Raw genomic sequence first — 26,133 nt, 5'->3', positions numbered from 1 at the left:
CAAGGTTCCGAAAATCAGAGAGGCCGACGTGGTTTGGTAAGGAGTAAGCTATGCTGGCAAACATGTCTTAATTTTTGTGAGAAATGCGAGAAGACGTGCTCGTGTGTACCAAAGCGCTGTGCTGGAACCTACAATGAAGGACTTGAATTACCCTGTTCGGAACGCAGCAGTGACTTTCCAGTAAGATTCTGTTCTTGCCCACAACGCAAAATTAACGCAGGAGTGGCTGGAGCACAATGTGCCTAACTTCATATCCAGTTATATCCCTCTAGCAGCCCTGCATTTAATCCTCTGGATTACAAACAACTGTAGACAGTACTTGAGGGTATTGTTACAAGAAAAGCCACTTCACAGTTGATAGTTTGAAGTGCTCTTTACTTGCTGCAGTGGTGATATATCCTGAGACTGTGCGTGCTGCAATAGACGAGTGATGTGTCAGACTGAGCCTATGTGCGTAACGATGGGCATTTTAAAGTAGTTTTGTGTAAACTATTGTCAAACATGTGTACATTACATCCTTTATACATAGACCCTATTAAATTATCTTTAACCATATTACTAATTTTCATTTTTTCTTTGTAACAGTATTTACGGCTAGACTAAGTATGTGTTTCATGAAATTAATTTTCACGAAGTAAGAAACGCTTAAATATATTTATAACGACTCTATAGAAAAGCGTCGTCAACCTGGTTCGTCTCGTAATATATAAGTTACGAAGCGATAATTACTTTTCTTTATGCAAGAATCAACTCAGATATTCAAAGTTCATTAGTCTCACCTTTATTGCTTGATATGTCTTAAATATTCCTTTTTAAAACCGTGAAATACATAAATTCACTTGACTAGGTCAACACATAACATGTACATAGCCACAACTATCCCATAATAATCTCTTACATATATTAAAAACATTCTTCTTTTCTGTTAATTTAAAATGAACGTTCTACTAAGTATATTACATATTTATGAGCACTCTTTGCCCACGGTACAGGTAAATATTATACAAACTAACAAACTAAAGTATTTCGTTATAGAAAATGTCGCCCGAAAAAGGGACTGAATATAAAAGACATGAGTGGGCTTGGCTTTTATATTCAAGAACCACTGGTCTGATTAGATTAATGTTCGTACATTACATATGTTCTTTATATTTTGATCACACCTCGTATATATCTTCATTACATTTTGGTTAACCCTCATATATATATAAAATATTTATTATCATTCACATTCACAATAAATCTTTGATTTCATTAATATTTATCTTTTATCACATTATTATTTATTCTTTATTATTAAAAACATCGTCGCTTATAAATATAATTAATGAGGGTGAAACACAAATTATCAAGATTACTAGTTTCGATCATTATTACAAACGATGATGTGACAAATAATATTTGTTCTTTTCGGGCGCATTGTATAACAAATAAGTTAGATGTTGCAATTGTAATGTATACATAGTAGCACTAAGATGTCCAAAATAAAGAAGAATTTCACTCAAGGTAGTCATTGAATAATTGATTTTATAGAATGGATCTTATTCTTAACATAATCTTTGATAATTAAACACAAATCAATCTGATATAAAATAATTTTTGCCTTTAACTAATTATAAATTGAATTATGATTCTTCACATTAATAAGAAAGAATAAAAATTAAACATAACCTACGTTTGAATAATCAAATGGAAGTAAATAAATTTATTTTACAGAAACAAAAGACACCTTTTTGTTATTAAATAATCACATTTTTCATTATTATTGTTATTTTTCATTCTTATTTATTTGATCAAGAATGTTGGGTGCTACTAACTCTTTAACTAGATGCATTTCAAATATTTATAACCATCGTTTTCATTATTAATGTTAACACAAACTTTAAAACGAAAATTCACAAGAATCTATAACCAACATGGGTTTAACCTAATTTCGTTAACGGTAATCATGTTACATTCGCACTGGCATATGAATCTAATAAAGTGCATTGTACCGCACAATCGTGGTTAGGTTCTACATTAGGTTGTACATGTCTTTCATCGTGATTTGAATTTGGATACGAAGTACCATCTCGTGAACAATGATTATGTCTATACATAGGATTGGTAGCATCTCTAGGATTTCGACATGTATTTCTATTATTTTTGTGTCTACTTCGGTTGATTAGGTTAGGCGGATTCCCTACATAGCCTTGTCTATTTTGTTCATTTTGATTGCTAGAGTAGACTCGTCTTAGGTTCGGTTCATTATTATTCATACTTCGGATATTCAAATTCCGAACAGGGACCAAATGATCTGAATTATTCTTATTTTTACCCATTCCTGATTGTGTTAGATTCATAGCATGGTATTGAGTTTCGTAGCATTGTACAAGCATTAATAAATGACTGAAACTCATACACTGTGTGGAAAATAAGATCTGCTGTAATTTAAATGGAAGCAAATTGCGAATCGATGCAATTATTCTTGATTCCGATTGCAAGGGATTAACAACCTTTAATTCATTATAGACATTTACAACAAACTCTACAATAGATTTGTGCAACCGAGGATTGAAATGTTGATTTCTAAGAGTGGCATCTCTGTTTGCCAGCAAAAAGTCATTTTCGTAATTCGCGATCAATGCCGCTTTAAATTCCTCATATGTACTAATGTGATCACGTATTGCCTTAAACCATAAGGAACAAGGTGGGAGTAATACATGGGGTATTAATTTCATGTATTGTGATCGGTCGATAGACATTATATTGCATTCATCTTGGAATTTCTCTAAGAAAGAACTAGCATTTTCATTGCACTTACCACTAAATTTACTCATGGCTTTGATTTCGCTCATCTTGACACTTAACTTTACCTTTCTTTTCTCACTCCTTGTTCTTGTGGTGTGATTGTTCCGGTCCGTAGCGTGCTGTGTCATGATACCATTTATATTTCGTTCATCAGTGATCTTCGGACAATTTTCCTCTAATATAATATCCTCCTCAGATTCCGGCGAAGGCGTATTTATATCCGGTGATTGGGGAAACTCGAAGCGATCACTGCCCAGATTATTGCGATAAATGGTGTCTCTAGCCTGTAACGTTTTAATTTCTTCCTGCATAGTAGCCAACTGGATCTTTTGATGTTTAACGGAAGATTCTATTAACGTTAAATCCTTTTTTACAGCACAGATTTCATGATTTTGATGATCGTGCTTTTCTTGACACTCATCGACTATCCTTTTTAACTTCTCTTCAAACTGCGAGGATATGTCGTTCATCACCTGGACGATTGTTTGTTTCGTATCGTCTGATTTCAGTTCTATCCGTTCTATTCGTTTACTTAATTCTTCATACTGCTTGCTAGCTTCGTTAAATTTCAGTTCTATCTTCTTTTCCATGGTCTGGTTAGCTTCATAGAACTTCAGTTCTATCTTCTGTTCCATGGTCTGGTTAGCTTCATAGAACTTCTGTTCCATGGTCTGGTTAGCTTCATAGAACTTCTGTTCCATGTTTGTGTTAGATTCATTGAGCTTCTGTTCCATGGTTTGTTTTATCTCGGTCGTCATTTGCATAATTTGTCGCTGCACAGCTAACAAAAGTCGATCCTCAGATGACAAACTTGGTGTTGCACTAATTTCACCTGGATTACTGGTATTAGATTCCTGTTGCACTATTTCACTATCCATTTTTCTTTTGATGACCTTACCGCTTCGTAATACGGTTAAGTTCGTATTCATAAATGGTAATATCCAAGTAAATTCAGCCCTACTTTCCTTCTTCGGGAACTGAATTTTCAAAAGTCCCGGGTTTGGTAAACCAAATTTTTATAACGACTCTATAGAAAAGCGTCGTCAACCTGGTTCGTCTCGTAATATATAAGTTACGAAGCGATAATTACTTTTCTTTATGCAAGAATCAACTCAGATATTCAAAGTTCATTAGTCTCACCTTTATTGCTTGATATGTCTTAAATATTCCTTTTTAAAACCGTGAAATACATAAATTCACTTGACTAGGTCAACACATAACATGTACATAGCCACAACTATCCCATAATAATCTCTTACATATATTAAAAACATTCTTCTTTTCTGTTAATTTAAAATGAACGTTCTACTAAGTATATTACATATTTATGAGCACTCTTTGCCCACGGTACAGGTAAATATTATACAAACTAACAAACTAAAGTATTTCGTTATATATTTGAAGGAGAAATCAATAAAATCAGACTAATAAAATTTTAGATCGTTTGAAAGAAAATAAGAATTTCTGATAGAAGTGGTGCAGGTATCGAACACTGTAAGAGAATAAAATTGTTGAAGGTTAACGTGCCTATATAACGCGTGGGCCTACAGTTTAAGGTGACTCGAACCTCCGAACTACTAGACTAGCGAGGAAGGCAAGTAAATTTATAGTTGCGTTCTACACCTATTTCAATTCAACATCCCCCCGCGATGGTTTCATATCTGAATAGAACTTCCATTGAACGGGAGTGCTAAGAGTCAGTAACATATATGAAAATGCTTTATGTTTGCTATCTGAAAGATTCTGTTGTCGCTAACTACAAACATTGTGACAAAAAACAATGTTCATTAATATTACAGTAAACTGATATGCGAGGACACTCATGATCTTAGTTTCATACAATTGATAATTTATTTATTTTTCTGAAAAGCAAGGACATGAAAAACGAGACTTTCGAAATATTAGATTTGGCAGTCCAGCAAATGAGGATTATCTAAATAATATAGGAGATAGTATCAGAAAGTTTCGGGACTAGTTCTGTTTACAAGAAAGTAATTTATTTATCCACGTTCTCAAACTATCAGCTTCAAAATACTCATCTTGTACAACAATACAGCGCTCCCAGCGTTTCTGCCACTGCTGAAATGTGTCCTGGAAGTCTCTTTTCGAAGCGTGTCAAGCACCTTCTACGATTCGCTCTGAATCTCCGCAGTGGTCCAAATGGCAACCTTTGAGCTGGATCTTCAGCTTCGGGAAGTTAGCGAAGTCCGCAGGAGCTCAAGCTGGTGAGTAGGGTGGTTGCGGAAGTGCAGTCATCTTGTTTTAGTGTGAAACACGTGTGAGGAGGGCAGGGTGCATTATCATCATGAAGCCGGTTTTTTTTTCGCCACAAATCCGGTCGCTGTCGGCGAATGTCCATCCTCAGACGCCTTAAAACTAGGGATGGCCAGAACCGGTTTTCAGGTCTGAACGGATCCGGTTCCGGAACCGGGTTTTCGGATCCAGGTCTGGAACCGGTTCTAAAAACCGAATCTCCAAGAACTGGTTCCTCGCGGAACCGGTTCCCCTGGAACCAAAACTTTGTGACAATCCCTACGCTAAACCCAAGCTGCTGGCAGGATATGAACAGTGTGCTAGATGAAATGGTGGAAGCGACAGGCAGGCGCCCAGGCGGCGGCCGCTTGTCTCATTTTGCTAAATAAACTGGGTAACTGACAAACTCATTGGCTAAACAGGCAAACTGGCCAACTCATTTGGCTAAACATCCAATGGTGGACCAATTTTTTTTTCTGTTGACACAAGCGGGTCTGGGCGGGGAGGGCACAAGCGCATGGTCCTCTTTGCAGTGTTTTGAAGGTGAACTTTGTGCCTCCTTTACGAGTCTTTGGGGGCTTTCGGATCCGGTTCTGGAACCAGGTTTTGAGATCCAGCTCTGGAACCGGTTCCTAACATCCGGTTCTGGAACCGGGTTTTCAGATCCAGGTCTGGAACCAGTTCCTAAGATCCGTTTCTGGAACCGATTCCTAACATCCGGTTCTGGAACCGGGTTTTCAGATCCAGGTCCGGAACCGGTTCTGAAAACCGGATCCGGAACTTTGTGTCCATCCCTACGTAAAACTTGGCAGTAGAACTTGCTAGGCCATATTTAATGGCTTAAACGTGTTTCCAACTGCAGTATTGTATTACGTGTAATATAATTATTTATATTAGTGTTTCATAGTCTTATCACTCCAATATACGTTGTAAATAAAAATTAAAGCAAATACTAATAATAATAAAATTAAAAAGGTTGTTTTAAAATGACAAGGAATTGACACTGACAAGAAAATGACAGGAAGCGATAAAACCGAATTGATAACAATACAGTTGCACTTAACTTATTTGAGTGCATTTTATAATATAATGAAATGGGACCTTCTATTTAATATTCTACACATAAAATTATGCTGTAAGGTAGAGAAAATAATAAATGCAAGTGAACGACTAATAATGACACATTGAGTGGAAACGGAATAACCCCGAGAAAATTCTCACGTTATTTGACCACCGCAAAGCACTCGTGATTGGAATGGAACTCACATGTTTCATTGGACATTGCACTAGAACATGTGATCCAAATGTTCAGTTCATGCATAAACCAGGGGTAAAAGTGAGGGGTAACGCAGGGTGACGCCGTCTCTCCACCTCCAAAAAGTATGTACGGCGTCCCCCCCGTTCCTAAAAAATTTCAATGGGCAAAGATAGGCAAGGGGACTAAGGATAGGGATTAAGGAACGGCGTGATATAATGCTGCTACCTACCGTTCTCCTACCTTCTCAGATCCACTTTTACCCCTGGCATAAACAGTTCATATTGCGAAAGAAGTATCAGTGTATATTATTGAAAACTTAAAAAGAGAAAAAAACATGTTACTAATAAGTATTGGGAACGAAGAGTATTCAATTGAATAACAAAGAAAGTGGTTATCCTTCTTTGTCAAGAATCTTATATGGCTTACAGTCAAGTTGAATATTCGTAGCGGATAACTCACGTTGTGGAAGAAATTATAGTCTGATTTTTATGTGGATGCTATTTGTAAACTTTCCTATTGTCCATATCTATAAAATGAAACTTCGATGTTTTATCATTACAGATATCACAGTTTAATACTCTGCAGGTTAAATAAGATAATAAAAGACTCAATTTAAATATGATAAAATCATTGAAGAAATAATCAGTGAGCAGGAGTTGGAAGTACCTTGAGAAAGGCCTTCTCAAAGTTCATAGCATTGGACTAAGGATCGGGTACGAAAATTTATACCAGGGCATATTGGCTGTACTTAGAGCTATGCTATTCAGCTTTGACGTACACTTGTGTCCAAAATGATTGTCACATATCTATAACTATCTTCTTGTAAGAATGTAATTTGATAATGACTTTGCAGGGTATTTTTAATACTGATACAATGTGTATAATCGGGAAGTGTATATTTGTGGTAAATTTCATAGGAAAAGAATTATAAATACGAAAATTAGAATGAGTAAAACAAAATGTTGCTAAATGGACAAGAAAGTTTTATTTTCGTTTTATTGTTCTTGTTTTCTGCTCTTTTGACATGAAATTTGCCACATACATGTCTTTGCCGATTATACACGTATTAGACATTATAAGAAATACCGGGCGAATTCGTTATCAAATTATATTCCTACAACAACATATTTATAGACATGCGGCAATAATTTTGGACATGAGTGTACATAAATACTGCAAAATATAAAATAAAGAAAAAGATGAATATTCATAGTCTAGCTTCGCAGTCGGAGACCTAGGTTTGAATCCAGAGATTAGTCACTATTCTAAGGTAACCACGAGTGGTGGATGAGACCTGTATGAGGTTTTGACCGAATTCTTTCCAAAGTTTGTCCCATGTTTGTCATCATTACTAATTTTTAGTTTACCACTGCTTCACACATGTGTCTTGAACTGTATCTTGAATATACTCGTAACGTAAAATCAATTTTTAAGAGCAATTTTTGCAATTTTGATGATGTCAATGGTTAACGATATTACATACTTTGGAAACAATTTACATACATTAGTTTAGAAGCTATCTTGCATTCCTACACACTTTTGATATTTTCACGTAAATAATAAAACACAAATAATCGTGACGTTTCGATTTACATTGTAACTTAATGTTCGCATGTTCGAGTTCAAAATAATATTTAGTTTGATCATTGAAACTAATATGTTCGTAATATGAGTATATATCGCATATATAATTCATATTGCTGAAAACTAGGGATAAAAGTAGATCTGAAAAGATCGGGGGACGCGTGACATCACCCCTTCCTATCTTTGCCCATTGTATTTTTAGGAAGTTGGGGGACACCATAGATATTTTATTGGAAGTGGGGTAACGGCGTCCCGCCGCGTTACCCCTCTCTTTTACCCCCCTGATTAAAACTAATAATTGTGAATGACATATTCGGCGTGTATACTTGAAGTTTTTTTTGGAAGTTTCGTAACTTGTAAAGCATAGTACTATTTCCCCGTTTTTTGCTTGTATAAAATCGTGGTCATCTGTAAATTGACGAAATTAACCTCACTTTTATAACAACAAAGATTAGAAAATAAAATAGTAATGTTCTGACAAAGTTATTCACTAGTAATTATCACTTCTTTATGTAAATTGTAATGTATATTTTGTTAATGTACTCCTTAATATTGTCTTATACCTGGAAATGGATGCTATGTTGTGGTCATTTGTAAGTGTAAAGATTTCGTTGTAAAAATATATTTGTATAATATTTTGCAGTTTGAAAATTATGATGGTATTTTCTTGTTGTGTAAAGAATATCGTTAAATTTGCTTTTTACAGGTTAGAGGTATGATCGAAATGAGTGAATTATTTGTGGTTAAAGTGCAGCAGAATGACAGATGTACCATTTCGGTACATTTTGTACTCTTTGAGAAACTCGTTCTAGGGTATAGAGCGCCTGTAGGCTCTTGTTTTTATGCTGTAGACACAAACCAGTGTTACAGCTCCAAAAGCTAAATCATTTTTAAGGAAAAGTAATTACAGTAACTTTATGTGTATACGATACGAAATTCCTACAAAACTAAACCACAACTTTTAGAGATGTGGCGAAAAATGCGCGATTATATCAATGAAGTAAGTTTATTATAAAACTACCTACTTGTATGTGCTATGTGGAAAATGGTGTATGCTGTTGAGCTCTATCGTGTCAAAACATAATCAAAAACTGATATTGTGTAGTAGCCTTTTAAACATGTATTTTTCATTCTATGACTTGCACGACTTGAAAATAATGGAGAATATACATGCAACCTTCTAATATTCTGTAATAAAACTTTATCTGTTTTATTTTTTTTTAAGGATAGAAATCTTGAATAAAACATTGGATATTCTAGTACACCATCCTATTATTCTATCTAATGGAGTTAGTAGAGTTTAGCTAAATCCTAAATAAATATTCGATTTTTCATATCTTATTATCAAATAGACGATTAACGTTCTTACTTTGCAGTCAGAGAGTAATGGGTTTCTTATCCCCTTTTCGTAGTTTTCTTTGTTTCATTAAATGAATTTTACAAACTATAGACCTAGCCTACTTCCTCCCGAATTACCTTCTAATTTTCCTATTGTTAGTGTACCAGTGTAAGCAAATAAGTAAATTTACGACTATGTTTGGTCAGAAGATACTAAATATTAGTCTTTTTACACTAACACTTAGAAGAACACTTTTTGTTGGTTTTTATCACTAGCTTCTTGAATGAATGACTAGATATGATACAAAATATAATCAATAATTTTCTTTTCATTCATACATAAGGAAATAGAGCTATAAGTTTGAAACTGGCACCTACTGTTTGTTCTTTTCCGCAGAGTCACCGTGTAAAATAACTTATTTCTAAATATTCTTTCAACTTCCATTGCCATTCTTTGTTGAAAGTGTCACATTGGCTTCGAAACCACTGTTTGACAGAAGAAATGTCCTCAGCATTCGAAGAAGTACTCATTTTGTAAACAAGAAGTCTGAGGACGCAAAGTCAGGGTAATATGGCGAATGGGGAATTACCTAGTAACCGAGGCGTTGGACAGCTTTCTATATCTTTTGGACTTCGTGAGCATGAACACTGACGAGTAATGCTGAGTGTGTCGCGACACGTTTACTTTCAAGTTTTTGCAGCAAACCTCTGTAATATGTCCTCGTCATGTTATCACTGTGAGTTAAGTAATCTGTGAGGATTATGTTCAGAAAACTGGAAACGTGACTTTCTTGACAGAGGCCTTTTTGGGTAGAGAAGTGGGAATTCTAACACGATTTATTTATAACTTTAGTCTCTGCTTCATGGTACTTACTATAACATTTATCCATGGCTATAGAAATATCGTAGAATTCATTTTTACTGAATACCCAGAGGGCAACACTTCGGATTGAATAATTAACTCGTTGCTGTTTCTGAAAAGGGGTAAACATAGTTTGATACTTTCACTCATTCCAGACGTCATATCTTCATTTTTTTTTTCTTTGTATCTAGAAACATATTGGTATTTTAAGACATGGGTACATTTATTAGGTAACTTTCATACATGTAGAGTAAATTTTCCATACGACGAAAAAAAAAACTACGTGCAGTATAGTTTTTCCAGTTCTCTGTAGCTCATTCTTTCTAAACTACAGAAAACTGAAAATCGGTACACCTATTCAAAATTATTAGAGAAGGAAAATTTTTCAACTGTTTTTCACGTCTCTAACATATTTGTATCAGCTAACTTGGTTTACTGATATTACTGTACATATATAATATTTTAAGAAAGATAAGTAGTAATGGCTCTTCAAAGAAGTTACGTCGGTAAAAATTGAAACTTTTAAATCTACCTAATGTTCTAATGCTTGTACACAAGAATTTGTTGATTAGGCAGGTTTTTCCGTTTAGCTTGAAGTGATAAAAAGTTTACATTTTTGCCGATATGGCTTTCTTCAAGAGCCGCCACTGCAAAATAAAAGATTTTTATTTTTTTTCTCTGATCCTCAAAAGAATGCTCGCATGTAGCTGAGTGGTTAACATACGTCCGTGGTGCTTGTGCTCCATGGTTCAATTCCCGGTGAAGAAAGAGTACGTTTTTACCCACCACATTCTTTAATGGGTTAGAAGTTTATTTTCTAGTGTGTATAATTTATCTACAAGAATGAGTCGTTAATTTTGCAATATTTCCACAACCCAAACAACTGGCGCGTATATACGCTTCGGTATCAACCCAAAACATTTGTCTTGTGAAAAGGAAGGTACAATGATCCACAGCACTTGAACTCGTTAGTTCCAGAAATTATGTGCAGGTTATAAACATGTCGAAGGTCAGCCAAGGTCCTGTCGCCTCAGGGTAACAGACTCTTAGATCATACACACGCCATTGAGGAAAATCCATACACCAGCACAGCGGCATATCCCAATCCACTGTAGTGCGTCATCTTCACAAATTCGGGAAAAATCATTAGGAGCTCCCGCATTGTGCCACATGAATTGACTCCAGCTCAGGCTCAGAGGAGAGCGGATGTGTGCCAACAATTGCTGCAAAATCCACGTGATGTGGGTTTTCTAAAATAGATTGGCACATGCGATGAAAGGTGGATGTTTTTCCGAAATCCGAATGTGGAAAAGCAGAGGTTAAGCAAGGCTAACTTCCAGAACCGATCGTCAAACAGAGTCGTTTCGAGCATAAATTCCTGTTGTATGTGTGGTAGAACCACGAGGTGATAATTCATTTCGAGTTCGTTCCTAACGGTTGATCGTGCCATCAATATCGACCTTTTTTCGATCATTTAAAGCGGGCTATGCTGCACTTTGCCAAAAATATATTGCATTGGTGAACTGAAAGCGTTTCTTACTGCAACATGATAAGGCAAAACCACATGCGACTTAAAAAACAACAAACATTCAGAAACGTGATGCCACACCCAGCATATAATCCTGACCTTGCCCTTTCGGGTTACTACCTGTTTCGGTCGGTGGCGCGCTTTCTGAAATGACGATGCTTCACGAACCAGAAAGAGGTGGAAACAGCAGTGTCTGTCTTCTTTGTATCTAAAGGTAAGGCATAACATTGAAGTGAAACTGGCAGGAGGGCGTCTTGCTTGCAGTCAGTCCAACACGAGGGACCATACTTTGGATATTAACCTGGTTTCATTATACTGTAATAATACAGGCATATTGTGTACTAGAATATCGCAAGAATTATGACTCATACTTGTATCTGTTAGATTATCCTTGAGATTAAGAATTTGAAATGGTCTTACGAAAAAATTCTCTGTTCTTAATTTTTAATTATAAAACTATATCGAACATTTGCACTTAATAGTTAACATCATTTGAAAGACGTTATCTATTTCAGTACAAATAAACTTGTGTTAGGGTACCCATACGCATGATAAAGGAATCTCTGCATTGAATTTTACATGTTTCACTTGTTGTTTGTAACGAGTGAATATTATCACACATGCTGAAGATAAGATAAATTTTATTAGGCACATTGTCGTAGTGTGCTTTGGCGGAAGATCGTGATTGAAAGCATGATTCCGGGAGATTATGTAATAAATCCCTATCTTATTGAATAAGGCAACCAATCGGCATAGACAAGTGATCCGGAACTTTTTTATTTTTTTTTTTTTTTATCGTAGATTTCCGGGTTGAATTCATTTACGGATGCGGCAGAAAAATTTCCAAAGACGTCATCGGAAAAGCAAATATCTAGTCTGCTTGAAGTCCCCAATATTTTCGATTTCTCTCTTTTCTTCTATCTTTCTTGAAGTTAGTAACTACGGAGAGAAGTTTTCTTTATGAAAACCGCGTATACAGTCATTTTCGCTTGAGTTTCCGTTTTGAGTAAGCATATCCATGTTCGATTCCCTGTGGAAGCTCATGTGACTTGGATACTATGTTAAATTAGAGATAGCTTTGGTGCTGATAAAGGATATAAAACCACTAACATGTAAGAAAGATGAAGCAAAAAAATGGCAGTTCTTCCCCTTGTTGTAAATTTATTGTCTCCTGTGTGTTAGTGTCCTTAGCCTCTGTCCACCTTCCCCTTCCTCGTTCTTCTTCTACCGTGCCTCTTTGCTCTCCTTCGTGCAATAATTCTTGTAAAATATACTTCTGTTCTCTGTAAGTTTGTTTCTTTTTCATTCTTTCGTCTGTGGTTTCATACGCGTGCTCAATCGTCACATTAATTTTTAAGACGAATGAGCCAGAACGTTTTGTTTGCATGACTCGATTTCAAAATTCTTGTTTTCTTTCCTCTTGGTATTACCCAATGTTTAAGTAAATGATACCTGACGTGACAAGGAGTATAAATGTAACCTATTGAACAAATATTTGTGTAATCGTGTTGACTGGAACATGTGCTGTAAATCACTAATATGCAGTTGACTACCGTTTTCTTTTCTTTTTTTTTTCTTTCTTTTGTACGATTATTTTCGATATTTGAAATCCTGGTCAATCCTCCATTATACCAGGAAGTCCTTTAATAGAAGTATATTTGCTCTGATTAAAGATATAATTCTTACATTTCATTGCTATTAGTATCGGGAAAAGGAAAACTCTTCTCAGTCGGAATGAAAAATCAAATTAGTAATCTTATTAATTTGTTCTCTTAACTTAGGTGATAGTTAAGCAGTCTTGGCAGCGTAAGGGTATGGGAATTATCATAAAGGAGACCGAAACAGATCAAACGCATTTGGTAGACTTGTAGATATCAATAAATGAGTACAAAGGTTTACAAAAGAAATATGGAAGGCTCTGACTTTTGTAAATAAGATTGTACAGTCAGCGACAAAAGTTCTTTCCGTTCGGTAAACTTAATTTTGGGAATGACGGTGGAAAGTACACAGTTTCACCGAGCTTCAAGGGTGGAACGTACAGAAATTTACATTCTTTTTTCATTTACTAAAAACTGTACTCAAATTGTCCTCCCATTCTGAAGTTATTTACGAAACTAATTTCATCAAACGGAAAGAATTTTTGCCGATGACTGTACATAAAATATAAAGGTACAGTGTGGTATGCTGCTTGGTGCCAGAATCCATCGCGGAACGCATTCTAGTGACGTACCAAAACGGCGGGAAGTTTTGCTTCCAGCGAGATAAAACTGTCCGTATTGTAGGAAGAAGTGGATTGTGAGAAATTTCCTTTTTCCTACCGTGCAGCGTTCGTCATAGCTATCATTGCTTACATTTGTGTCTGAGAATTATATATATACATAGGCTTCGGTTAGCTGGGGACTTCGCCCTCAGACCCTTGCATTTCCTGGCCTCTACGTCCTTGCACCTCTCATATCCTTATTCTTAAGGAATTTCGAAATAACAATTGCTGCCCTCACATTTTCCAGCCTTTGTTCTTTCCTTCTAAGGGAAGCACCAGAAAACGCTGAAACACGTCTTCAACATGTCTCTTCTCTTAGGGGATTTCGAGATATAGCAATATTATTTTGACAATTTCAAAACCCACACCATTTTCTTCCCTTCTAAGGAAAACGTTAAAACACGCTGAGACACGTCTTTATTTTAAATTAAAAGACTAAAATACCAAGTTTCATGTCGCTAACCTTTAGGAATTTTTGAGATAAGACCATCTTACTTTAACAGTTGCAGCCCCATTTTTTTCTTTTCTTGCCGCCTTTTCTTCTTTTCTTGGGCAAATATCAGAAAGCAGTGAAACATAACATATTATTATTATTATTATTATTATTATTATTATTATTATTATTATTATTAAGTATTCTGTCTTTCGGTAGGTCCTGGGACTAATGAGGATTTTTTTTTTTTTTATCAATTTTAGATTTGTGCCTGGAAATGTTTCTTCCACGTTTCTCGATCTTCAGCTTCCTCTTTTAACGCCCTATATTTTCTTCCATTTTTCAAATCATTAATAAGCTGTGTTCTTCTTCCTATTCCTCGCTTCCCTTCCATCTTTCTTTCTATGGCGGTATGAAGAAGACAATTTCTTCGCAAGATGTGTCCAATTAAATTGGCCTTCCTACGAAGGATGATGGCTAGAAATGTCCTCTTTTCTCCTATCCGTTTTAAAACATCTTCGTTCGTTGGGTGGAACACACATCTAATTATTTTAAATAACTAGTCCAAATACCAAATTTCATACCTTAAGAGATTCCGAGATATAGACATTTTAATATAATTGCCACCCGTTTTCTCCTTCCCCGTTAAATTTCCCAAAATCCTTCTGTAGTGGGACGTTACATGACAAATTTTATTCCCTGTCCAAATTTCAAGTTTCTAACTTAACCGGTGACCTGAGCGTTAATCAATCAGTCGGTCAGTTACGATTTCTTTTATACAGAGAGATGAGTACCTACTACGTAATGTGTGTTTTTAGCTCGCTAATTGATATAAGGATTATTTTTATGGTTTCTTTGAAACAAGGGATTTTTTATATTTCTTTGATTGTAATTAAATACGATTTACTTGATCAAAATGCATTCGCATTATATAAAAGCAGTATGACGTAAATTTGCTTATTGATTGATGTTATATATATACTGTATATATATATATATATATATATATATATATATATATATATATATATATATATATATATATATATATATATATAGTGTGTGTGTGGGGGGGGTGTATGGGGGTAATTTGAAGAAGAAATTACTAAAACCAACCGTTAAAATTCCATTTCAATTGAAAGAAAACAGAAGAATAATAATTACCTCATAAATCATTGGACTAAAGAAACAAAGTTCCTTATTAGGCAACATCCTTATTAAAGTTTATTTTACAAAAATGAAAGAAAGTAGGAATTTTAATTATATCATTGACAGGATCAAACATTGTACCAGAATAGTTGTGATAACTTTGAGATTTAAAGTTGGTCTTTTTTATGTAGGTTGTAAAATTACAATAGGTTTATTTTATAGCAGTTCAAAGTAGACTGCGATTCTGTGTTTACTAATTCTGTACCGAGATTTTGTGGACTTTTATGGGGAGTAAGTTCACTTGAAATAGTCTGTCAATTGCAAATACCGATAGTAATATGTGAATGAAAGTAACATAAGTTGACTTAGTTAATATAATAATAATTAAAATGCAAAAGTTTATAGTTTGAGATAGATGATCCTTTGTTTAAACGCATGGTGAAAGGAAGCCGCGAACATGAGCTGCCCTCATTTTCCGAGAGTGTCACATGGCGTCAGTCTCCAAAGTTTGAAGCATTTTTCTAAATTGTTTTCATTGATTTGGTGTGTCAGAGGGAGAACTGGCGGAAATCAATCTCTTGCCTCTCACGAGTTGTGAAACCCACAAAAATCTCCTCGTGTTCCAGTTGGGCTTCTCTGTGTATCGAGAGAAAACAACCCTCTCGGGATCACCATATGCTGACAACTGTCCTTGAGTGTGTCTGTCAACAGTTGGTTTAATCTAGCAGTGGATTTATGTTTCAGATAGATAAGTTAATGACAGGTTCGTGCAGGGTCATTTATCAGGTATGTGCATATATTTAATTTAGAGGCTGCTTGAAGATTCATAATTGATTTCTATCTTTCCTTCGGTTTTGAATATTCTAGAGATCTGCATGATGTAATACCTTTTTTTTATTTTTAAGTAGCGTTCCCTGCCTCAGTAATATTAATTCCTTAAGGATTTTTAGTACGATCAGCCACCATACTTTTGAATTTCAATAAAAAAAACTAACTCTATGGCTTATGGAACCCGGAGGTTCAATGCCACGTTCACAAAAGCTTTACACTGACTTCTATCCTGAGCCAACTGGATCCAGTTTCTACTTTGTATTCCTATCTCTGCGAGATCCATCTTAATATTGTTCTCCCATCTGCGCCTAGGTCTTCCAAATGGTCGTTTTCCGATTGGTCTTCCAGTCAAGACTTTGAAAGCGTTTCTACTTTCTTCCATCCTAGCTACATGACCTGCCCACCTTAGCCTTTTAGACTTGATGATCCTAACAATGTTTGTTAAACCGTATAAATTATGTAGTTCCTCGTTATGAAGTTTCCGCTATTCCCCATTCCCGTTCCTCTTGGGTCCGAATATTCGTCTCAGGATCTTGTTCTCAAATACGTCTATGTCTATGTTCTGTCCTCAAAGTAAGCGACCATGTTTCGCAACCATATAGAACAATAGGCATGATTATCTTTTTATATATTTTAAGCTTTAAATTCCTCGACAGAATTCGCGACGACAAGAGATTTTGAACCGAATAGTAATATGAATTCCCTGCTTTTAGTCGACATTTAATTTCTTCGTGAATATGATTTTCGTCTGTTAATATTGATCCTAGATATTTGAAAGTATCCACTTTTTCAAAAGTATTATTTAATATTTTAACGCATCTATAATTTGCTGCATTACGGTCCCGACGCACTTCGATGTATTTAGTTTTCTGTTCATTTCCTTCTTAGTTTTCTCTGCATTTACTTCTAAACCCATGTCCCTGCAAGCGTTTAATAAGATCTCTGCATTTCTTTCTATTGTTTTCCCGTCATCCCCTATTAAAGTTACATCACCAGCATATGCCATAACCTGGTGAATACCGTTGAACTCTTAAGCCCTGGTTACCATCTTTGATTTTCCTTGTAGCGTATTCCAGGACAAAGTTGAATAATAATGGCGGCAACGCATCTCCTTGTTTCATGCCATTTTCGACGTGAAAGCTCATGGACAAAAATTTTCCTACCCGGACTTTACTTTGGGATTAATTTAAACATATCTTAATTAATTTAATTAGCTTTCTCGGTATTCCAAGTTCTGTAAAAACGTTGTATAATGTTTCTCCCTAACTGAGTCGTAAGCCTTTCTAAAATCAATAAATAGTTGATGTACCGGGGTATTATATTCCCACTTCATTTCGAGTATTTGGCGAATGGTAAATAAAATTTTGAATTTTGAATTTTAATGAACAGCTTAAAAGAGAGTAAAGTTTAGAAGGTGAGCCAAATGATAAATGCAATGTGCTATTAAAAGATCTAATAGTTGTTTTAAAGACCTTCCGCATAGTTCAGAGATTTGAGTATTCGACGTTTATATTGTAAGTTGCGCACCCAAATTTCTGACCTATAAGAAAAAACAGAGGTGTCCAAAGGCGGGATTTAGGACTCAGGTTGCTCCCATGAGATTATATACGGGACATAATTTTTCATTGAAAATGTTAGAGGTAAACTGAAGAATGATAAATATCCCGGGAGAATGATACGAGGGCTATCCAGAAAGTCACTCACGTTTCGCGTCGCTCGTTTTAGTACGTATCCAACCGTGAATTTAAGAAGTTCGTGTTGCTTGTGCTCTGTTCATAATACATTGTCAACTTGAGTAATCTGATTGAAAATATCCCCTAGTTGTGAAGTGAGGGAGCTTAGGAAAGAGATTAAAATCAGAAGGTGCCAAATCAGGCGAATAAATTGGTCAGAGACAATCCTGGTGAATGGTGAATTACTGCCATTGCGATGACTGACTTGCGGCTAGGGGCATTGTCTTGATGAGAACCACACCTGCTGTCAGTTTCCACGACGCTTCTGCCGAATATTATCACGCAGTTGTCATAGAAAACCTGCATTCTACTCCCCAGTGTTCGCCTCTTTGGAAGATAATCCACCATCACTTTTCCAGCTGAGAACACTAGCTTTTTCTTTTTCGGAGGGGAGATTAGGGATATTTGCACTGCTTGGAGCTTCATTTGGACTCTGGTTAGAACCTTTCTATGTCAAGTGTGCCCTCGGAAAATATGTGAAACATACTTCGGTCCCACTCCCCGCCGCCCTCTTACGGAGGAAACCTTCCCTTTGCTTTGGGGAAAGACGTGAATGACCTCTACTGTGTTGCCAATTTGTCATTCAGTCGTTTGACTTTGACGAGTGAAGATCATAGTCTACTTAGAATGACTAACAAGACAGTGCACAGCGAAGTCCGTGAAATAATTCATTGTGGCAACGCTTCCGCATCCAACTATTGAAAGATCTCCGCCACAGTACCTCCTTTTTTGAGGGAGGTACTGGAAAACACGCATCGACAGCAGCGCCAGCAGGGGCACACTTGAAATAAAAAGGCTCTAGTAACAGTGGACCCATGTTTCATCTACTGTTAGGAATCGAGTGCGAAAGGCATCTGAATTTGTCCGGAAGAGATGAAAGACTGCTCCTTGAAATGTTGCGTCTGGTGAGCTTTTAATCAAGCGTCTAAAGTTTTGGCATCCATCTCGCGGAAACCTTGCTCATTCCCAGATACTGGGTAATAATTCGGTCAACGTTTGCAGTAGATAAGTTCACTGTCTCATGAATCAACCATATGGTCATTCGCCGATCACTCATGATGATTACGTGCACTTTGTCAATGTTCTCGTGAGTTAGTGATTCCACAGGCCTTCCCGATCGAGTGTCATCTTCAATGGAAGTTCTCTTAAATTCGGCTGTCCATTAGGGTGCATCGAATTTCCACTTTTTTAAAATTCAGCTTACCCTTAGTGATATTTTTTTGCGAAATGGGCTCCATATAACGTGTAAAAAATTGCAAGTCGATTGATCAATATCTTTAGGTGGCACCAACGGCCAACATTTTTAAAATTTTGTTAAAAAATAAATGTTATTTTTTAAAAATGTAAAATATGTAGTTTTATGAAATATGGTTATCCTATGTGGTTTTGTTTCTCTAAAAGGTCGATATTTTACGTGAAAAAAAATCAGCTTGATGAGTCAAGTCATTCAGCTGCCACCAGTGGTTTAAAATATGGACAAATGTGTCCCTACTTTTTTTATTTCTTAAAATTAAGTTGCATTGTTTGTGATTCATCTGGATCGTTAATTAAATAAGAAAGATTTTGTTTTACATCTCCAGCTCCTTGCTTATTTCCAAACATTAATGATGGAAATAACCCAGAACTTACCACGAGGAGGTGGCTGCAGTTCGAGTTCCGCCCACCCGTATATACTAATGTTGCATATGGTAGTGCAAGTCATATTGTTACTCTTTTACCTCAAACTGTTTTTCTTTTCTTTTTTGTATTAAATTCTGGTATGTTTTTTCTTGATTGTAGTGTTGCTATGACTAATCTATGTCGTGCTTCTTGCCCACATACCGTTGATGCCGCTCCTGTCCCCAACTTCACCATTCTTTCTACAGCGCGAGTGTGACAGGGTAAGGATGTAATAGATTCATTAGCCATTGGAGCCGTCTTTACATTTTCTCTTAGCTTCTGCAGGCTCAAGTGTTTTGTCAGTGGTGGCTCCGTCAGCGTCATGTTGACCAATTAATCATATCACCAATTAATAATCATACACACGAATGAGCTCCCATTTCGACATTTGATTGAATTTATAGACGGCAAGTCTACCGGACCAAATACATTTAGAGGACCAATAGGATCAGCACTTCCAATCTGCAAAGAGTTGTCACTCCAGATTTTTCAGCCCGTTCCAGTAGATTGGGACCTCAACTTCACTGAGGATTCATTAAACACGGATCAAAAATATTTGCTGAATATCTGCCAAGCGGTTTCTTCAGGAGAATGTCCCGTTGGGTTAGCTGACATGAAGCCTGGTAAAATTCATCAAGCCAGATGGCTAACTACAGCAAATAGAGTCTTACGTTTGTACGTAGGAACAAAAGGACCCACGAATGAACTTAAAACCATCGTCCAGTACATCATGATGGTCTACGCGCCACTCTGGTTTGCTGTGATCCGTAATCCATCGTGTACAGGCGCTCGTCATTTGTGGCAACTCATCACGACTTCTCGCCACATGGAAGCGAAATAAGGAAAATAATTGATCCAGTCTCTGTAGAAATGCGTGGTACAGTCATCCTGAGAACCTACTTCTATCAATGTTGACTGACCAAGATGCTAAAGTACGAGAGCTCGGCTGGAGGCGAGTCCTAAAAGCAAGACAAACGACCCAATCTGGTGATCGCGTACCGGTACGAGAATTCGTCGTCCATGAAATCAACTTAGAAGCGACAAACTATGTTGATATGATTAATTGGTCAACATGGCGCTGACGGAGCCACCACTGACAAAACACTTGAGCCTGCAGAAGCTAAGAGAAAATGTAAAGACGGCTCCAATGGCTAATGAATCTATTACATCCTTACCCTGTCACACTCGCGCTGTAGAAAGAATGGTGAAGTTGGGGACAGAAGCGGCATCAACGGTATGTGGGCAAGAAGCATGACATAGATTTGTCCTAGCAACACTACAATCAAGAAAAAACATACCAGAATTTAATACAAAAAAGAAAAGAAAAACAGTTTGAGGTAAAAGAGTAACAATATGACTTGCACTACCATATGCAACATTAGTATATACGGGTGGGCGGAACTCGAACTGCAGCCACCTCCTCGTGGTAAGTTCTGGGTTATTTCCATCATTAATGTTTGGAAATAAGCAAGGAGCTGGAGATGTAAAACAAAATCTTTCTTATTTAATTAACGATCCAGATGAATCACAAACAATGCAACTTAATTTTAAGAAATAAAAAAAGTAGGGACACATTTGTCCATATTTTAAACCACTGGTGGCAGCTGAATGACTTGACTCATCAAGCTGATTTTTTTTCACGTAAAATATCGACCTTTTAGAGAAACAAAACCACATAGGATAACCATATTACATAAAACTACATATTTTACATTTTTTAAAATAATATTTATTTTTTAACAAAATTTTAAAAATGTTGGCCGTTGGTGGCACCTAAAGATATTGACCAATCCACTTGCAATTTTTTACACGTTATATGGAGCCCATTTCGCAAAAAAATATCACTAAGGATACGCTGAATTTTAAAAAAGTGGAAATTCGATGCACCCTACTGTCCATTTCTTCACTGTGGCGTATGAAGTGACAGTATCACCTAATGTAGCAACCATGTCGGTGTGGATCTCCTGCGGCTTTAAACATTGCTTATGGAGATATTCAATAGCAGCTCTCGCTTTCAGGTTGTCTATTTGGTCACACTGCGCATTCTTCTGTCTTTCTGGAGCTGTAACAACGGAATAAAAGTCTATATTAATATGACATCATAGGAAGGTTCAATAAATACGACTTAAAAGTATTATATGTCTAGTTCCAATATTTCTTGGTTAGGCTTAGAATTTATGTAAGAACCCTCGTAGATATCATTATTATTAATTACAAAGGGGGATTACCTCTCATCCTACAGGTAATTTGCACATTAAGGTTAAAACATTCGTGACAGTTAAAGCATTAACATTAGTACATATTTAATTAATTTATAGATTAACATATTTAGCTTAGGCACAATTAAATACATTCGTTTTATCAAGATTAATCGCGCAATTGTAAATTAAATCTAAGTAGCTTATTTTAATATACAGACAGCAACGTGTATTGTATAAGACATACAGGTCTGAAATAGAGTTTGTCATTATATCATTTGTACTCTGTGTTTATGTGCATTGCTTTTCTTACTTCACTTTCAGATAGCTGTGCCAATCATCAAAATAGGTTTTTTGCCCTTATTGGTAGGTCACTTGCAACAGCTGAGAAGCTTCCGTGCTCCACGGTCCTCCGCTAACCTCTTCGTCTTGACGTATGATCTTTCTGTTTTTATATCATCCATAGAGGCACGAGTTTTTCGCAATGCGCTATGAAACGAAATGCGTCAGAATTAAGTAATTTTCAGTTTCTTGACGTTTTATAATAATCTATTTGTACTTTCATTGGTTTCCGTTGCGCGATAAAACGCGAAATTGGCAGTTTTGCGCGAAATTTCTAACAATACGCGAAATTTTAAAAATACGTTTTCATTAATTTAGAAACGCTAGTTTTCCGCTGACGGAACGGTAGAACGTGGCATTAATGGCGCATTTTGGATGATTCGGCACGGCTATAACGAACTTGTTGCGCATTAGCTGTCACCATCGCAACTGGATGGGGAGTTCCGAAGTGATGATTCTTTGAAGTTTGTTGTAAATGCACTTACATATGTGTGGCTTCCAACAAGCAATGCCAATTGTGAGGGTTTTTTTTTTTTTTCTTTCTTTTTCAAGTATGGACTGTTGATAAGCTACAAATGTAGAACAATGAAGAAGGAAAATGTGGAGACATGTAACATGCTTATGTTTGAAGCTTAAATGTGACGTGATCTACGAATAAAAGGAACAATTGTAAAAAAAAAAAAAAAAAAAAAAAAGTCAGGAAATACCTTTTCCACAGGAGCTACGAAGTGGAAAATGCGACAAAAAGCGAAATATGAAAAATGAAACGCGAAATGTTCACACTCTTAGTGCGAAAAACTCGTGCCCCTAATCATCCATTAATTGTAGTCTCCTTCGCCCCCTCCCTCTCTTTCCCGCCACCATACCCTCTAGGACGTCCCTCATGATACAACTTCTTTGGCAATGTCCCAACCAGTTTCTCTTCCTCTTGTTAACAGTGTCTAAAAGTGTTCTTTTCTCCCCAAGAATTTCTAACACCTTCTCCTTCGTTTTTCGCTCAACCCAACTAATTCTTTCCATTCTTCTCCACACCCACATTTCGAAGGCTTCCAGTCGTTTTTCATCGCTTTTACGTAATGTCCACGTTTCCGCCCCATACAGTACAACACTCCACACGAAGCATTTTATGAAGCTGTTCCAGTGGATTTATAAAAACAATAAATTACAGTAAACAATATATCACTGCATTATTTCACGCTTCGAAAACATATTACTTTTAATCCATTAGTAATATTGTGTTTTTAAATAATTGATATGCTTTAAGGGAGTTCTAGTAGCTGGAATCACATAGTGATGCCAGTTGTGCCTGTAGTAATTTTATAACTATATGGATATTTGTATGTCAAATTTGTCATCAATGTTTCTCGTGATCCCATGGATAGATGTGTTTAAAAATAGTTCAGTTGGATTCACCATAATGAAATTAGCATAAATACAATCACAAATTTATCCAAGTATACAGGGCCGGATTTAGGGGGAGGTGCAAAGGTGCACCCCCTTCGTTGTAAATATACACTACCTAAAGTGAGAAGCTAGCAGTGAGTTTTGCAAAATCAATAGTTTAAGTCGATTTTCTGAAGGTTGAAGGAAACGAATTCATCGAGAGCAGAGACTTAGCATTTCCAAAGGAATTCTTCATTCACATCACAAATGCCTAAAGGCATTTTAAAAACTCAAATTTAATCCAAATGTAGTGGTAGTTACTGGTGCACCCCCCTCAGAGAATCCTAGATCGGGCCCTGCAAGTATGGTTACTTGTTACCACGGAAATTAGCATTAATAAATAGTTCTTGGATCGTGGATTTGAGTGAATAGTCAAGTCACTTAAGGTGGGTAGGTTTAAGGCGAAGAACACACACATCACTGCCTATGTGATTTCCTCTGTGTAGAATTCTGAAGCCGCCACTACATTATTTCCAATGTAATGAACTTTTCTTAATTGTCTTGACAAGGTCAGGCAGAAGAGATTTTTTTTTCTTTTTTAGATAGCGTAATGTAGGTTGTCTCTGACTTTCGTAAAAGAAAATAACTATTGCGACAGATCTTCACGAAAACTATAGTTGATTATACTCAGGAAGAAATGTATATATAATATTAAAAGGTCAGATAACCTTGATTTTTTTTCTTTAAGGTTCCGAGAAGTGATTATAATGTTTGTGTGTCTGTCGTAAAAAGGAAAAGATAATGTATAGATAGAAAGCAAAAGTATCTTTACGTTGATTACTAATGAATAGAACTTTACGAAATTTTTATACTCGTAAAGATGAGTAACAGTAGTAATAGATAATGTACATAAGAAGATAATTGATTAGAATGATAAGTTGATTCAGATGTTAATAGATAAATAGTTGTATCTTATGAGAAAGTAGATAAATAGTTGTGTCGTACGAAAAAGTGTTTATTGAGTTTAACTTTAGATATAATCCGCCAAGTTTTCTCAGTTAGTAAGTTAATTTTCTATCTTTTTTAAATTTTTATTTTACGAAGTGATTTGAGTCTCTTCGTAGATATGAAAATATATTTAAATTTTCTCATGTGCTTTTTTTTTTTTTTAATTTGTTTTGTCTCGTATATCCCGATTACCTTTTCAGTATCTTTACCAGCATCATCTTTGGGGAACGTGTAAAACGTGTTTTCTAATCATGCTTGTGGTAAAACCATTGAAACGATCATTGGGACAAAAGTAAATAAGTAAAACGTAATTATGTTGATTTATTAGTAATATTTAATGGAATATATTTTTTTAAATGCAATACAGTGTCTCAATAGGCATCATATACGTGAGATTTTTCCAAGGTCTCCCGCGTTCTCTTTCCACAAAATTTTTCATAATTGTTCACGTTCATTAATCATCCGGGAATTAGCATGGGGCGTTAAATTTAAAAGATTTCACTTTATTATTACATTTCATCATTCAATCATTATTATTATTTTAAATTAAGCTATATTTGGTGAATCTATAGGAGACTTCAAATCCCGATTAAAATCGACTCACTAAGCAATAGATTACTTGTTATTGGTATGAGCTCGATTATTGGAAGAGTCCTTACCTCGGATACAAAGCTGAGTAGAGGCTTGGGTCCCACTTTAGTATAAGTATAATCTGTTTCATGTAGCCTCGGTATTGGAAAGGGACGTTAAAGATCAATCAGTAAAAAATGCATTACTGCAATTAACTTTCTAACAGTACAACACGCTTACGTCGACTGGCCCATCATATTATGCTATTCCTTTGGTGATACCACCTTGCCATTTTTTACTTATAAACTTAATGCGTTCCTCACATAAATAAAAATATGTTTAGACTATATAAATCATTGTTATTAACAAAGAAGTGGCTGTTTGGCAACTTTATTATAATTTGCAAAGATCAAAATTGACTGAACGTTGATAATCTTTTCATGCCCAAAACATTATTATTGTAATAGACCTCTGAACGTGTGTATGAAGAAAATATGGAATTTCAAATGTGTCAATTTAGGTAATATACAAAGGGTTACCATTTCTGAGTACTCAGTTCATTTTGGCGTCCCGAGTTTGTGAAAGGAATTCAGTTTGCCTTTAATATTTAACAGTTTATTAGATTGTTTAGGCGAGCATTCAAGAAGCTTCTATTATTTGACGCGGCATACTGCTGTGTGCCTATCTGTTTAATTCACGGTAACGTTTACGTGGTAAGATTAATTTGATTTTAATGGAATTTGATGTGTGCCTTGTTTGGGACTTCTCAAATAAGTCTTTGATTTAGGATTTAGTCACTCAATAATGAGGATTATAGTGGAAAATTTCAATGCCAAATTGGAAGTTTCGGCACTCCACTCACCGTTCTTTTAAAACCCTTATGTTGATATCCACACATGGAGGTAAATAAAACAAATAGAATTATCTAAATCAAAGATCTTTATTTTAACCCAA

The 26,133-nt window shown here is 35.9% G+C and overlaps 1 protein-coding gene across 3 annotated transcripts in view; it reads left to right on the top strand.

Annotated features, from left to right (window-relative positions):
- Positions 1-26,133, top strand: part of PCB (Pyruvate carboxylase) — a 175,683-nt gene that overhangs the window by 42,348 nt on the left and 107,202 nt on the right. Inside the window, exon 1 of one of the 3 annotated variants that reach the window (XM_081771973.1) lies at positions 6,995-7,014. The exons of the other annotated variants lie outside the window; for them this stretch is intronic. The gene's annotated coding sequence lies outside the window, so the exon portion shown is untranslated. Of the gene's footprint in view, positions 1-6,994; positions 7,015-26,133 lie in introns of those variants that run through there. 3 annotated transcript variants of the gene reach the window in all.

Source organism: Thermobia domestica, chromosome 9 (assembly GCF_964235325.1).
Source record: "Thermobia domestica chromosome 9, izTheDome1.hap1.1, whole genome shotgun sequence".
In the NCBI taxonomy this organism is placed as follows: domain Eukaryota; kingdom Metazoa; phylum Arthropoda; class Insecta; order Zygentoma; family Lepismatidae; genus Thermobia; species Thermobia domestica.
The sequence above is the reverse complement of the archived record's forward strand: the minus strand, read 5'-3'. Positions and strand labels throughout refer to the sequence as shown.